This window comes from Anser anser, assembly GCF_964211835.1.
Source record: "Anser anser genome assembly, chromosome: 3".
NCBI classification, from domain to species: Eukaryota; Metazoa; Chordata; class Aves; order Anseriformes; family Anatidae; genus Anser; species Anser anser.
In genome coordinates, this window is record NC_139722.1 from 4,615,501 (window position 1) to 4,631,549 (window position 16,049).

At 37.0% G+C, this 16,049-nt stretch overlaps 1 long non-coding RNA gene across 1 annotated transcript; it reads right to left on the minus strand.

Annotated features, from left to right (window-relative positions):
- Nucleotides 1-5,643: 5,643 nt before the first annotated feature.
- Nucleotides 5,644-13,001, minus strand: LOC310897508. The gene is made up of 3 exons (XR_014582355.1): nt 10,350-13,001; nt 8,355-8,443; nt 5,644-7,204 (listed from the first exon to the last, which is right to left on the minus strand). It is a non-coding gene; the product is annotated as an uncharacterized lncRNA (long non-coding RNA).
- Between the last annotated feature and the right edge of the window lie 3,048 nt (nt 13,002-16,049).

Genomic DNA, 16,049 nt, shown 5'->3' on the forward strand with positions numbered 1-16,049 from the left:
AAGAAGAAGTATAAAAAATGTCTCCCTTTCATCATGACAGAGGCTACAGAAGCACTTGAGACTCATGTTATCCTTCTTCAAAACCCTGTTCATTGATCTCAATAATGCTAGACATGAAGTGTTGTTTTGTTTTGATTTGATTTGTTTGTTTTTGTGAAGTTTGTATAGTTTGTACTAGTCTGATAGGTCTGTGCTGTCTCTTACACCCTCAGAGTCACATTTGCCTTTCATCCCTCTGTTTTGTCCAAAGCACAGCCTTTGGACCCTGTACATCTCCACTCACCAGTATGCCTTATACATGTAGCTGACCAGCTTTTCTTAAGCTTCTCCAAGGGCAACCCTGTGTGTTGGGGACAGGCAGAGATCAAACCAGGGTCAAAGCAGTGCCTAATTTGGGCCAAGGTGTGTTTGTGTGTGCATTTTTGTCTGGTTGTTTGCTTTGGTTTAGTTTGGTCTGTTTTGTGGTTGTTTTTGTTTTGTGGTTTGGTTTTTTTTTGAGAATACAATAAAATGGTTATTCCTGAGGACTGTTCCGATGCAGTTGGACTTCAGCAAACTAGTAAAACAAAATGTAATTCATCTAGTTCTATAACCCTGTGGTCTAGTTGTATGGTCTATTCATGCCAATACTACTAAATCTTTTTGATCTTCAAAAAAGTGTGGCTGCACTGAGTCTACCTTTTCAGATTTCATTCCCTGGCCCTGTTATCTTCTTAGTTATGTCTAGGTGTAATATATTGGGAGACCACTGGCTGGCATGACAAAGACCATTTTTATGCTGTGTCTGTATAGATAACTCATTTCCAAGGCCTGGGAATGTTCTTTGGCACACTGTAACTTACTAAGATTGAAGCAGCCTAAGGGACTAGATATGTTTAACTTAAGTCACCAAACAGGTATGCAATGCCCCTCTGGGGAGATAAGAATCATGGACCAGATACCTTGGGAAAACCGTAAATGCTGTTAAAACCTGAAATCCTGACCAATAAAATATTTGAATTACTTTCTTTAACAGAGGAGGTTAATTCCATTTTCTCAATCAGTTTCTTGTCCAAATTGTTCTGGTTATTTTTCTTGCTTCTTAAATATCCATGCAAGTTTGATTTAAACCATGTTTTCTTAACTCTCTGTCTTAACAAAGTATCTGGGGAAAGGGATTGGGTATCTCAATTGCCAGTTATTTCACATCAATTGAAGTCAAAGGCAACCACAGTCCTGAAGACTGACTTCTTGAACGCCAAAGTACATTTGTTTATAGCATAAGTTGAGGGATCAAACATATTCCTAAACATGGTTTCACCTACCATTCTTATGTAAAACCATGACCTCAATTCACAATCTCTCTCCTGGAGGGAATTTTGAGCATACTAGATCTCAAAATCACAGAACTGTTGCAACTGGAAAGCCGCTTTGGAGATTGTCTTGTCCAATCTCTCTGTTCAAGCAGTAACCCATAGCAGGTTGCATATTAAAAAAAATCATTCTGAAGCTAGATGGCTGTGGTTTGGAACTGTAATGGGACTCTTCTTACTGCCATTTAAGATCCATGCCAAGTCTTTTAGAAACATAAGTCATGAATTTCATAGAGTGATGAAGCTGCTTTTGTATGTACCACCAATATGTCAGCTTATATTGGCAGAGGTACCTATATATAACTAAACTTGTTCATGGCAGTTGCTCTTTTCTTGGTTTCATGGATTTATTGACAAAAGGAAGAAATCTGTGTAGATCTGAAAAATATAAGTCTTACCTGAGGGTAAAAAAAAAAAAAAAAAAAAAAAAAGTAAATAAGTAAATGAAGACTAGGCAGGATACTTTATTTATTTCAAAATCCGCTAGGGCTCATGTATGAGAAGCCAAACTGATCCCAAAGGGTTCACAGAATAGCTGATGTTGGAAGGGCATCTCAGATCGTTTAGTCCAACACCCTTACACAGAGCAGGGTCATTCTGAGTGAGTTGCTCTGGGCCATGTCCAGTCAGCTTTTGAGTATCTTCAGGGATGGGCACTCCTCCACCTTTCTGGGCAACCTGGTCCAGAGTTCAAACAAATGCACAGTAGAAAAAAAAAGTGCAAGAGCCTTCTCTTTTCCAGCCTGAACAATCCTGGTCTCTCATCCTTTCCTAGTATGTCAGATGCTTCAAATCATCAGTTGTCTTTGTGGTCCTTTGCTGGATTCACTCTAATAAGTCCATTTCTATCTTACACTGGAGAGGCCGGAACTGGCCACAGTACACCAAATGTACCTTGCCAGGTCTGACCTGTTGGCAGTGTTCTTCCTAATGCTGTCCAGGATGCTATTGTTCACTTTTGCAGTGAGGGCACATTGTTGACTCATGTTCAACTTCTCCACTAGGACACCCAAGTCCCTCTGCAATGCTGCTTTCCAGCTCTTTGATCCCTAGCCTGTACTGGTACATGGAGTTATTCCTCCCCAGAGGCAGGATCTGGCATTCCTACTGTTGAAATTCAGGAGGTTTCTATCAACACATTTGTCTAGTCTATTCAAAGTCCCCTTGAATAGCAGCACACTCATCTGCTGTAGCAGCTACTCCCAGTTTTATGTAATTTATTAATATGTTAAGGGTGAACTCACCCCTATCTTTCGTACAATTAATGAAGAGGTTACATAGTTTTGGCCCCGGTACTGACCCTTGAGCAATCCTTTAGTTATTGGCCACCAGCTTTGTCTCATCACAAGCTTCTGAACATTTCAGTTCAACGACTTTCCAGTATACCTCCCTGTCCATTTATCTACTCTGTGCTTAATCAGCTTGTCTATGAGAATACAGCTCACCCATCCATCAGCCTTGCTCCTTTGTTTGAGACGTTAAACAGAAGTTTATGTCCTACTATGCCCCATGCTTACACCTTGAGTTTGGTCTAAAGCTGAAATCCAGGTAGTGGTGGGATGGGAATGACCAAGAACCTGGTCTGCTGTGCAGAACTCAGACTTTAAACTCTTTTTCTCTCCCTGATTATCCTTGGCCATTATTTATTTCATGTTTTGAAATATTACCTGGGCTGCACCTAAAATGTGGCTCCATTCAAGGATCATCCACATTGTCATTTCTTTTTAATAGTTTTTTAAAGAAAAACACTTTTCAACAACAGCAATCCAATCTAAAAACATTGATGACTCTCTGATTAAAAGCTGGTGTCTTTGTTTGATATCGTTTTGTTTTTCCCTATCTAAGCTTTGGCTTCCTCCCCTACAAAACTTTCACAGGAACACCCTTTCAAATCACTTTTTTTTTTGTCCTAATCCTTCAAGGGCTTTGCCAAAATATCTTCTTTTTCTCATGGCACTTCAGATGCCTAAATCCAAACAATGAGTAATGATTTCGGACTCCTTTTCAAATCTGTATTTGCAAATGACTTTACATATCAGGTAACAGGAGCTGTATAGGTTGGCTTAATCAACAAGAATCCCCTTGAATGAAAGGGCTATAGAGTCCAGCCCTTCAGACCAGAGCACTCATATTTAGCTTACACATTTGAAGACCGGGTAGGTCACAATCTTCAGTGCTGAAATTCCAAAGCAGGCACTGGAGTTACACAAGGGATTAATTTGATTCTGTATTTAGATTAACAGTACTCATATAAATACTAAATTAGAGCTGATGTCAATCTTTTATGCTAATTCCTAGTTAGACCCTGTACAAAGACACGCTTTGCTTGGACCACTTTTCTAAGATTGCTATCTATCCACTGTGGAGAGATTTACGCATTTGCTTTCCATTAGCATTAATAGGAGCTGTCCACATAAATCACTCATCGCCAGCAAGAAAAGATAAAGTCCTACTAAGTTCAGAGAACACAGGCTTTCCCAATTGAAAAATCTATTAATAATAAAAAACCTACAATGTAAATATCTGACATCTGAGCTGCATAGTAACACTGTGATATGAAATAAAGTAGTCCATGAAGTGATGGCTTCAAGGGGTAGAACTGCATGGTTATTTCCAAACCTTTTCAAAAAACTCATATAACTCTTATGGCATTGGTAGAAACATAAATAAAGCAAATAGCTGTAGAGGAAGGAGGAGGAGCAGGAACATAGTAATTTCAATTGTTATTTTTATTGTCCTTTTTTTTTTTCTGTGAGATAGTGACAGATCCAATAAAAAGCCTAGTTATATGTGCAGAGAGGACAAAGATTGTTAGAAATAATAGGAAAAAAAAACACCTCTTAGCTAATACAGATGTAACTGGGCATCAGATCATTTGGGCTAAGAAGTTAAAGGTATCCAGATGCAATGCTTGCTGCTTTGCTCCTTGTTGCTGTTCGTTATAGAAATTGATGTAATTTATCTCACTAGGCCAGGGAAACACACAGATCATTGGCCGGGACTCCCTAGTGCTTGGCACTGGGCCAGTCATGATTATGATCTGTGCAACTGTATGACATGATGATATACAAAAAATAAAAGCAGAAGTGTTTTTCCCTTTCTGGTGTTGTAAATCTGTATGGATTCCAGCCAGCTTTCCACAAAGTAACACTGGATAATCAAAAATAACCAAGTTTCATCCATTAAACTGTTATTATTTAATACCTTACATAGCACTAATTACCATTTGTTAAAGTAAGGTTATAAAAGACTGGTCAAAATCTTTGTCTGTATTTCATCATATGTACACACATTTATCGTTTTGTTTCCTTCTACTCCAAAAAGAACTGAGCATTAATTACACGTCATCATTACAGCACTGAGCCATTGAAAGTCACCTATTAGAAAGCAAATTTGATACAATATTTTATTTTGCAATTAACGCTTAATCGCTTTACACTAATGAAACTACATGATTGCATTGTGTGCATATGTTTGTGTGACAGAGAGAAAAAAATTCTTCAGAAAACACCATTTTGTCAAATTAAAATATCTCATGGGAATAGATCTATTTAAATGGATATTTTTGAGTTTCACAGGTGAGTGTTTAACAGAATTATTTTGTTTTTCTAACAAGGAACCCATAGTTCTGGCTTTCTGATGCCACAGTGCTCACAGTTTATATTTGATTTAATTTGAAAACATCCCAGTTAAGTTTCTGCCATGGCCCTAAGAACATGTGGTAGAATCTGACTGTCTTCTTAGGAAAAAAAAAATCCTTAAACAAATAAAAACTGCAGAAACCACTGAGTCTCCTGGAAAGTTGTCTTAATAGATCAGCTGGAGTTCTCAGCTAAAGATCTGAGATTTCAGTTTATCCAGCCACAAGATCACTGGATCTCATGTCTTTGTTTCTTTGTTACATTAAAAAGCCTTCATGTATGGCATGTAATTCCCCGGTTAAGTAACCCAGATTGTGCTGATGAACTGATGATCTTTGTGAACCTATATATTCATTTGGGGTTTGGCCAAGGTTTTACCACTGGCACAGATTATTAGGTGGAGAGGAACAATTCCTCTCTCTTAAGGAACACTGTTTCAGCCAAAGGTTAGATTGATTTTGGCTGCCATAGAGCAACATCTTTCCAGTTTATCAAATGCCTGATAAGCTTGGATTCATGCTCAGTACTCAGTCCAAACATCCATCGAATTTATTTGGGAAGTTGGTTTGAAGGAAACAACCGTAAGTAACAGTGATAACTTAAAAATACTTGAACACCTGCATGAATGGAGGAACAGGGTGGGAGTGAAGTGTTGCACTTGACAGGGAAACGAGCAAAAAAGACTGAAAGCTAGTAAAATGCCTAGATATTGTGACATGCAGCTCTGAATATGCTGCTGAATTGTATTCATTTTCTTTTTAGGGTTGTCAGCCTTGGGATAAGATCCTCACAGATGAAGTAGCGCTTGTTTCATTTCTGTTCAGGACCTATCACAAGGAAGGAAACATAGACAGACAGACAGAAAGGTAGATACTAAGAATATATTTGTGGTCTCATTTATAACACAGTACCTTAATGATCTTTGTATCACAGTGACAGCATGCAGAGCCCAATGTGCAATTTACATGGATGAAAAAAAAGGTAGAGAGGCCACAATGCAAATGCAAAGAACATGAAACTATTCCTCATCTATACAGAAATGCATGAATGGGTTTCTGGTGATAATATTTTAATTAGGAAGCTTTATTTGTTACAGACAGGTCATTCTGAGAGTGCACAAAAGGATCCAGTGGAACAAAAATTATAAAAATAATGATTAGAATGAATATTCTGAAACAGAGGCTGACAAAGAAAAAGAATCCATTGTTCCTGTGAGCACTAAAAATAACAGCAGAAAGAACCTGTAGAAAAAGTGTAAAATTGGAATTTTACATGTAAACACTTTCAACCAACAACATTAAGACTCTCCATTAAAAAAAAAAAAAAACCTCTAGAAAATGTAGTGATTATATAGATACATACATAACTAAGTAGACAGATGCAATCAAAGAAGAGATACTATGGTAAAAGAGAAAAATCAAAAAAGAAAGGAAATGGCTGATTCTTTCTTTGTGACATATTTTCTCTCTCATCCTTGCATATTTGCATTAAAGTGATTGTGAATAATGTACATTTGACCAGTGCTGTCTGCGGAACTAATGCCTATTAAAGTGATGGGAAGTAGCATATGTTGTGCCTTGGGCAGAGAAAGTCCAATCACCCCCACTGTGTGCAAGTCTCCAACTAAAATGCAGGACAGCCTGGGTTTTATCCTAAATGAACCCAGCAGGGAGAAACAGGACATAGTCCCTCATTCCACATTTAAGCTTCTAAACTAAGGTTTAAAGAGTCAGATTCAGAAAAAAAGGAACTGTAACATCCATCATTTAATTTACAATTGGCGCTAATGTTATTTTATCTTTTGCTGGTACTATCACTGTGAAGAAAAGCATTAAGACAGGGAAAGTAGATGTGTATTCAGTTGTTTCAAGAACTGAGATGCATTTACTTTACTGGTACCAAAAGAAAGAAGAAAAGAAGAAAAAAAAAAAAGAAGAAAAAAAGGAAAAAAAAAAAGGAATAAAAACCTCTCCACTACTCCACTCCTGTTATTCTTTCACATTTTCTGCCAGTGCACAATTTCATCAGTAATTGCAAAATGGTTTGGGTTTGTTTGGTTTCACTTTTATGTTCTTGCACTGTACTAGAAATGTTCTGCTATTTGAACAGTTTGTAAAGCTTTTTGAGTTGTATTACATAATCTTTCCAACAACCTCCAGCATCAAGTTCAGATCTAAAGCAGTCTTTCTTCTACCTGTGTGAACTTGAGAGCTGGGGAAAAAAAAAAAAAAAAGGCAATTACAGAACTGTATGAGAATAACAAATTTAGCTGAACTAAGGAAATAAAATTTGCCGAATTGTCATGTTTAGATCTGTAGTGATGATTTTGCTTCATTACCTTCAACACTGAAAAAAGAGGAGAGGGCAGGGGAGAAAGGGAAAGGAGTTTTTTTTCTTTTTTTTTTTTTTAATATGTAGTATTTATAGGAGGAATTTACTTCCTTTTCCAGAGAAATAAATCCATCTTAAATAGAACTATATCTCAGTGATCTGGAAAAACATTTGCTGCCAATGTAAATCAGGAATAACTGCGGTGAAATGAATGGATTGGCATAGAATCTTACTTACAGTGGTGCAAGTTCTGAATATCCCACTGACTTGACATTAGTGTATAGAAGGGAGACTGAAATTTCTTCTTTTTTCTTTTTTTCAGCAGAAAAGTAAACTATACAGTTACTTTAATGTGTAATCTTGAATGCAGATTTTAGTATGTTTTGAACATTTTTTTTTATATTTTTTTTTTCTGCAGGGGAAGTTTCAGAGTTAATACTTTCAATTATTGTTTTATAGAGTCTCAACTAAAAGTTCTGAAGACAGCAAGAACCCCCTTTTTTAAAGCTACCAGTGAAATTCCAATCCAGTTGTAGTCTGAAATTCAAGCATATCCCAGCTCCAAAATACTAAACAGTGGGGTGCTCGTTTGCACTTCTATTCAGTAACTGTAGGTAGGAAATATCACCTTTTTTTTTTCTGTTTATTGCACATGTTATTTAATTTTAAATGGTAATGGGTAGATAGGGGGAGAGGGGGCGGGGGAGAAAAAGAGAATGTATTGTTGAGAAAATTACAAGAGGTTATTCCCATTAACAGAGCTTAAAATATATGATTAGTCTTCCATCGTTTTCCTCACTGTTGCCTAGGAAATCCAGACTGGCTTTGGAGGAATTATTTTAGTTTTTATTTCCTTTTTCTTATCTCCCTTGAATAATTCCTTAACACCAAGCATAATAACAGTGCTATTAAATACTCAAATACCCCAGCTGGATTCCACCACAGTAAGTATTCTACATCCACATGCTGTGGCTCACCACTGCTTTAAGCCACTCTAAGCACAGATAGCCACAAAAATTGGCAGCCTCACCCAGGGCCATGCTGCTCTGCCCCTTCCTCTTCTGTTATCATTTGGGACTGTGCAACCTCACAGTGAGCTGGATCTCCAGACTGATCTTGCTGAAGAGGAAGAGGAGAGGGAGAGGATTAATGTTCAGGCAAATCATGTGATGACCGCTCAATGTGATAAAAATAAGAAATAAAGATGCTGGCATGAGAGAAAGGAGGAAAATATGTGGGTGTGGGAGTGTGTATGCAGAGGATCATTATACTATAATCATTCCAGCAGACCACTAAGAGTAATTGGGAGATTGCAGCTGTAATAACCAATCATCTTACTCAAAAATCTGTCAGTGTGAACAGATAAAGAAAAAGTGCTCGTTTCCCCTTAAAAAGGAACTGAAGCACAGGCTGACCTGAAGGTTGGATTCAGTTCAAGATTAAGCCATTCAGCTTTGATGACTACATACAGGTGTCTAAACAAAAAGGGAAGGTGTTTCTGCTCTCATTGTCAGTAGAGATATAATCAATACAGTCAGTAGAGCCATGCCAGGATCATTTTGCCAACTGACAATGTCTGTCCATGTGCATGCTTTGAACTCTTGTACCCTCAAAAATGAGACAGACACATCTTGACTCCCTGGTGGGAACAATCTTCAGTCTGTGCAAATTCAACTGAGCCCTAGAAGATTTTCCAAGAGTATTAACTGGCTTACTCAAAACCATGTTAGAGTCCTGGGTCTTGGCACTGTTTTATTTCCTAGAATAGATGTTAGAATCACAGAATGGTTTGGGCTGGAAGAAAGCTTAAAGGTCATCTAATTCCAACCCCCCAATGGACCAGGTTGCTCAAAGCCCCATCCAACCTGACCTTAAACTCTTCCAGGCACGGGACATCCATAATTTCTCTGGGCAGCTTGTGCCAATGCCTCATTACCCTCAAAGTAAAGAATCTATTCCTTATAACTAATCTAAATCTACCTTTTTATTTTTATTTTTATTTTTTTTCAGTTTAAAATGATTCCCCCTTGTCCTATCACTACACCCCCTGAAAAAAAGTCTTTCTCCAGCTTTCTTGTAGGCCCCAGTTAGGTACTATCAGGCTGCTATAAGGTCTCCCCAGAGCCTTCTCTTCTGAGAAGAGCTGAACAACCTCAACTCCCTCAGCCTGTCTTCATAGAATGCAGGACCTTGCACTTGGCCTTGTTGAACCTCATAAGATTCACACAGACCCACCTTTCAGGCCTGTTCAGGTCCCCCTGGATGGCATCCCTTCCCTCCAGCATGTCGACTGCACCACATAGCTTGGTGTTTGGGATATTCAGTAACATCCAGCACCCTAATAACACTATGGACGCAGGTGACTCAGTCAAGCCTGAATTGGCATTTTAGACATCTAGCCATAAACACATAAATTCAGGCATATTAATCATGAAGGAAATCTCATTCTAGAACTTCTGAGTTCACCACTGCCTCCATTACCTCAAGAACATAAAAGCAACGAGGTCATCCTCACACATACTTCAGTCAGGTATTGTTAATATTGTAATAACTGAGTTAAAACAAAGCTGAGTGGTTTCTGACTTCATACTAACTACAGTCAACAGACTCCAGCCCCTGATGCAGTTAATGAGAAAATAAACTTGAAGGATTTGCTGGAATGAATAATTCAACACTATAAATATTTTTCTCCGATTACTACATTGTAAGTAGAGCCTGACCCTTCAGAGTTACTAAAAACTTAAAACAATATCTTATGTTATCTTAAATTTTAATGTTATTGCACTCAGGTTAGAGACCTATAAGAGGCCATCTGTATATGTCCATATATCTTTTTCTCCCCTTGTTTATTTCCATAGAAGTCAACAGCTAAACATGTTCCCATTCCTCTCATACAGACTGTGGTCTTTGAAATTAATAGACATATTATACTGTGAAGGACTTGGGCTGAAGTACACAAGGATCAAATTCCAGAACCAAAGGTACATGAAATCCAAATAATTCCACATATCATCTTTGTTCCTACCTAGAGGGCAGCCATCTATTTCCTCCTGCAGTAGGTGTTTTCAGGTTGGACGCAGACACATTTCATCATCTGTGACTTATTCAAAATCACAAGATACAGCTGATTTCAATGTATTTTAAAAACAGACTTGATCTAGGTCATGTAAGATTTAACATTGGAGGCTATTCTTCTCATTGCAGAATCCAGGAGTCTGAGAGTGTCTATGGTCCTGAGAGGTCTTAATAAAAATTCAATTGTCCTTCACAGTTTCATCAGGTCTTACTGGTCTGTACTATGCGTATCTCCTTGTACTATGCGAGTCTATCCTTGACGCATTCAGTGGTCGCATTCTCTAGTTTATTTGGACTCTTTGCATTTTGTGTTTTTATGTGCTTAACCTTAATTAGTTCACTTCTCATAATTATTGTTTCACTTTAGGCTGTATGTTTTAAACAAAGTCCAAGTATAAAATAGTCTAATAGTCTCTGTGCACACTGTTTGGTGTACATGTTCCTTAAATATTTCTTCCAAATGCTGAGATGTGCTCATTGCTATTTTCATGGTATTTGCATCATGTTTATGTCTTGCCCTAATTTTGCAATCTTTATTGCTCTCAGTTAAGAAACTGGGAGGGAAATAGGTGTGGAAATCCTTACAGTTATTGGATTTGACTTTACATATTCATCTGAAAGTAATGTAACTAACATGAACATTAACGATAGCTTTCCTCAGATCTATCAAACAATCTAATGATGATAACAAAATGCTTAAACCAGGACTAAGAGTTGTGAACCAAAGCCAGTTCAAATTTTCAAATCCATATTCAACCCTAAGGAAAACAAGTTTTTGAAACACCAAATTTACAGACTCTATGTCCTGCAAGGCTGTTCACTATTGTAAAATCTATTTGGTGAAGGCATACCAGAATTGAAAAGAACCTCAAAGCTGTGTTGAGTGATTGATTTTTTGTCCTTTTTGATGTCAGTAACATTTTTGCCATTGACTTCAACTGCATCCCAATTTCTTTCCTAGCACTTTTTGTACATGAACAGATACATTTTTTGAAGAAAGTTATCTATTTTGTGACAAACTGTGAGATGACAGAGCTTGTGGCTTGCATTTATGCTTGAAGGAAATTTTGTGCAGTGGAGGCTCTTTTACACCATGGGAATACTATACCTCACTGCTAAAAAGCTTTATAACAAAATATATAGGTGATAGTATAAATAGACTCAGTGATGCTACTAGGTCAGTAAGAAAATCAGCATCTCTTTCAGGGACAGTTGGAGAGTATCACATCTGTACAACTTGCTCACTTTTTTGATCCTATTCCTATTGTTAATTTCAAAATGCATTTATTTGTCCTGTGAGTGGATATGTTTGGCAAAGAAATTACAAGCAGCTACCACCGAGCACAGCTGTTCATTGTCATCTTTGATAGCAACAAATATAATCAGTCCAAAGCAAGATCAGTCCTCTAAGGGGAAAGTATATTTAGCGATCATTCAAAATCCTCAGCCTGATATCCTTGATAGTTCAGTAACTCACTGTTTTGCCAGTGGGGCTGGTAGAAGTTTCTTTGTTGTGATGGATACATTTGCCATTACTCACCATACCGGTTCTCCCCTCCCCTCCAGCTGTTTTACTATCGTACAATATCCAAAACCCATGAATCTTCCAGTATCCTAGCAGCCCACTCTGTAACATTCCAGCTTGACAAAATTAGAGCTAATAATTCAAACAAGCTAAAACACCAAATGGGAAAAAGTCAAAAGACACTTTTCATTAGACACGTTGACTATTGGGAAAGCTGGATGATAAATTGTGATCCAGTAATCATCCTTGTCAAATTGGAAAGTGTCAATGTATTGATTGTATCATTATAATTGAATTAATTACAGTTGCATCTCTCTGGATATTTAACTTATAGCTTGATATTAGAACTCTTTTTGCTTGCCAAAAAGACGGGGCTTTATATCATGGCCTCCAGAAGTTTATCCTAAGACCCTTTGAAGTTTGGTTTTCTGGTTTTGGTTGGTTAGTTGCTGTTTTGTTTTGTTTTTGTTTTGTTGTTTGTTTTTTGGTTTGGTTTTGTTTTCAGTACGAATTCCATGTTTTGCAAAAAGATGGTGACCTGGAAAATGAATTTCTCTGCTTATCCGTGCAAACAGACAGATTACATCTAGAAATTTCTAGTCTCCTAATTCCTTTTGAGATACTTCTGTGAAACATAGCTATAAGAAAAAAAAAAAGAAAAAAAAATTGTGTCTGTTTCACTGGAATCAGAAAGACAATATATTCTACAACATGATGGAGTCTAATGACTGCATTTGTGATTTGACTATTGGTAAGCAAGGAACCAGATTAGAAGAGCCAACTTAGTCCACATGATCCAGCCAGCCGCTGTTCACAGCTTTATGAATAAATGAATTTCAGTGTTCTAGCCATCAAGCACTGACCTCCTGGTAACACGTCTATGCAGTAATTACAATACCAGCATGTCTTTCTAGTTTTAACTATCTAAGACCACTGTATCTGAATGTCCCTCACCTAAGTCAACATTTCAGAACAGAAATTCCATGTGTGATGGAAGGTATTTGTAATTGCTCTTGCTTTAGTGAATGTCATTTTGATTTACTTCATTAGTGCTGCTATACTTGATAGAGATGATGTCTGATTTTTCTGTCATCTCTTCACGCATTTTGTTTGCAGGTGCTTGATAGTGTTGCTCCTCTATACCTATATGGAAATACAGACAGGAATATTATGTGGCTTTTCTAAGTTATTTCAGGATAATAAATGTGAATGCAGCTAGCTTGGGAGTCTGAACAGACAGGGCAGCATGCTGTTCAATAATCTATTTTCTCTTTCTGCGATATTATGACAACATCATTTAAGTATCTTGTTCTTATTTAAAGTTAATATATATTCCATTTTTATCTTTGTAGTGTCCTCATAATTAATCTGGAGTAAATAGGATGAAATCTAATACTGGATCATATCTGCTGATACATCAGAGCAATCATTAATAAATCCAACACTGTTAGGCTGCTCAGGCTCAGTTGTCTTTGTGTCAAGGACATGAAAAATATTTGGAGAAGAAAATGAAAATATAGAATTCTGTTACGGTGAAAGGTGTAGGTCTTTTGCAGGTGCATGTGGTGTTGACTGCTTCTATGTGAGGGGCATATATTTAATGCAAGATTAGTTTATTTTTGTTTGTTTTTTTGAATTAACATAGTTTTTGGTGTTTGACTTTGGGCCCACAGTTAAACACAGAAAGATCAAGAGAACACACTATTTTTTAATTGCTAGGTTCAATTGTGAAGATCATGCTGCCCTGTGGTTCTGTTTCAGCAACAAGGGTCACATTAGCAAAGTGTCTCAAATCACTCCATAATTACACATTCTTTCATCTGGAATTTATTTACAGCTTCTTTCACCTGAAGTTCATTTACATCTCTTGGAGGCTGTGTCCAGTTAGACTATAACATTGATAGCTTCTCCTATGTAAAAACTACTTTCCACATTAGCTTTGTGCAGTAAATAGAGGAGAAACCATGAGGTCTAAAATCTAAATTGAGATACATCCTTTGCTCTCCAGTATAAATGCAGGACAATCATGTCTGCAGACAGTGGAAGAACACGATCATTCCTTGAAAGATGCAGACTAAGAAACCACATCTGTGAAAACAGTTTGATAGCAGGGAGACCAGAGATTGTTTCATTGTCTCTAGTTCCAAAACCTTATCAAGGCACATATTTCTGCTTCCTCAATGCTATATCCTGGAAAAAAAAAAAAAATCACATACAAACTGTTTCATCACTAAAGCCAGGGACTCAGAACTTTGTGGTTCATAAATCAGAACACTATGTGAAACAGGAGCTGAATAAAAATTTGTTGATTGTGTTGAATGCACATCTCAGCTCACGTTAGAAAGGAACACTGTATGTTTTGAAGAAATAGTAAATTGGACAATTCTGAATCCAGGTCTTATAATAACACCTCCCATCACTTTCATCAGTCACTTAAAATCTCTGGTTTTTGTTGTTGTTGTTGTGTTGGTTTTTTTTTGTTTGCTTTGTTTTGTTTTGTTTTCCTGATATGGTACTACTTCTATAATAATAAGAATTACCTCACAAGAAAGACATGAAGCTTAATTAAATAAAGACTGGTTATCAGAAAATGAGAGCATATGCAGAGCCTGTTTGCTATAGCTAGTTTGTTGTTGTTGTTGTTTGGTTTGGGGTTTTTTTGTTAGTTTTTTTTTTCTCTTAAGCTTTTCTGCTGATCAAATATGGACTACAAGAAATGATTTATATCATCTGTGTCAGAAGAAATATGACTCATCCAAGACCACAAATGAGGCATTATTTTGATAACGAGATATTTATAGAGGAGACACAGGGAAAAGGATCTCATGCTTCTTTAAGCTGGCTCCTATTCTAGTCCCCTATAAGATCTCCTTAAAAATGTACATAATGGTCATTCAAACATCTTGATTGAAAAGGACTAGCCAGCAATTCATAGAAGATAGAAAGCAGATGACACTCAGTCATTTTTACACCTAAACTCAAACCAGACTTCATCAAGTTCCTCTAATGTTCTTACGTTGCTGGTCGCAAGCTGGGACTGGAAGTGGAAATGCCAAAGCATCCCAAAGACAGGCAGTATTTGTGATGGGATGAGAAGCAGATGTTTTAAAAATCTCTTAAGAGACGACCTTCTCACAGAAATATCACGCTTCTTCTGCAAAATTTAAGTCCAAGACTTCAACAATCAGGTGTCTTCAACCTCCACTCCAAAAGAGATCTATTTACAGTATCTCCTGTGTCATATCTAGCAGCTTCAGAGTCATTTGAAATATCTTGAATCCCCCTCAAAGGAATCATGACCTACACATGAGTTGCTAACTCAGTCCCTCTGTGTACGTTGCCTCCAAATGTAATGTCTCATTTGGAAAATAGAAACCAAAAGTTGTATTCATCTCACCTGTGCACCTTTAAAGCCTGAATGGCTAAAGTTGTACTAACTCACTTAAAAGTATAGCGATCACCTGTAGTAATAACTGTAAATTTCCTAGTTAAGAGGAAAAAGAATAAGGTAGTTCCAGAGAGTCCTTCATCTCAGCTTGGTTATGCTCTTTTTTTAGGTCTATTTATCTCAAGAATCACTTGTCTTCTCCATTGACTACAAAGGGAACCCAGAAGAACCTTCTTGGATCCGGACTTTGAACTTTTAGATATCTAAATTCCACCTCAAAAAACACTGAGATGTAATTTAACACTTTTAACTCTAAACAGAAAGTTGGATGCAAGAATCTTCTAACAGAATGTTTATAATAAGATTTTGGTGTATTAAGAAAGTACCTTTGTTTAAGTTACTATTTTAAGAATGAATGCATTACATTTTACATTTTACAGCTCTACAAGGAACCAACAGAATGTAACATTTTGACTAAAAAGTTTTTTTTAAGAGCAATCAAACCAAATGGGTATTAAATGAGGATACTGTAAACACATTCATAAAATATTATTTCTTTTTACATGTGCAATATCTTTACTGTTTCCATTTACCTGAGTATTATCATTTTTGCTTCTAACTCTTACAAAAACTCAGAGCACTTTACAGTGATTAATTAATTAATTATACCTCAAACCCAGTCTCTTGGGTAAGAAAACTACCTGATGGGTTCCCTGAGGCACAGAGTTCCTTATGGT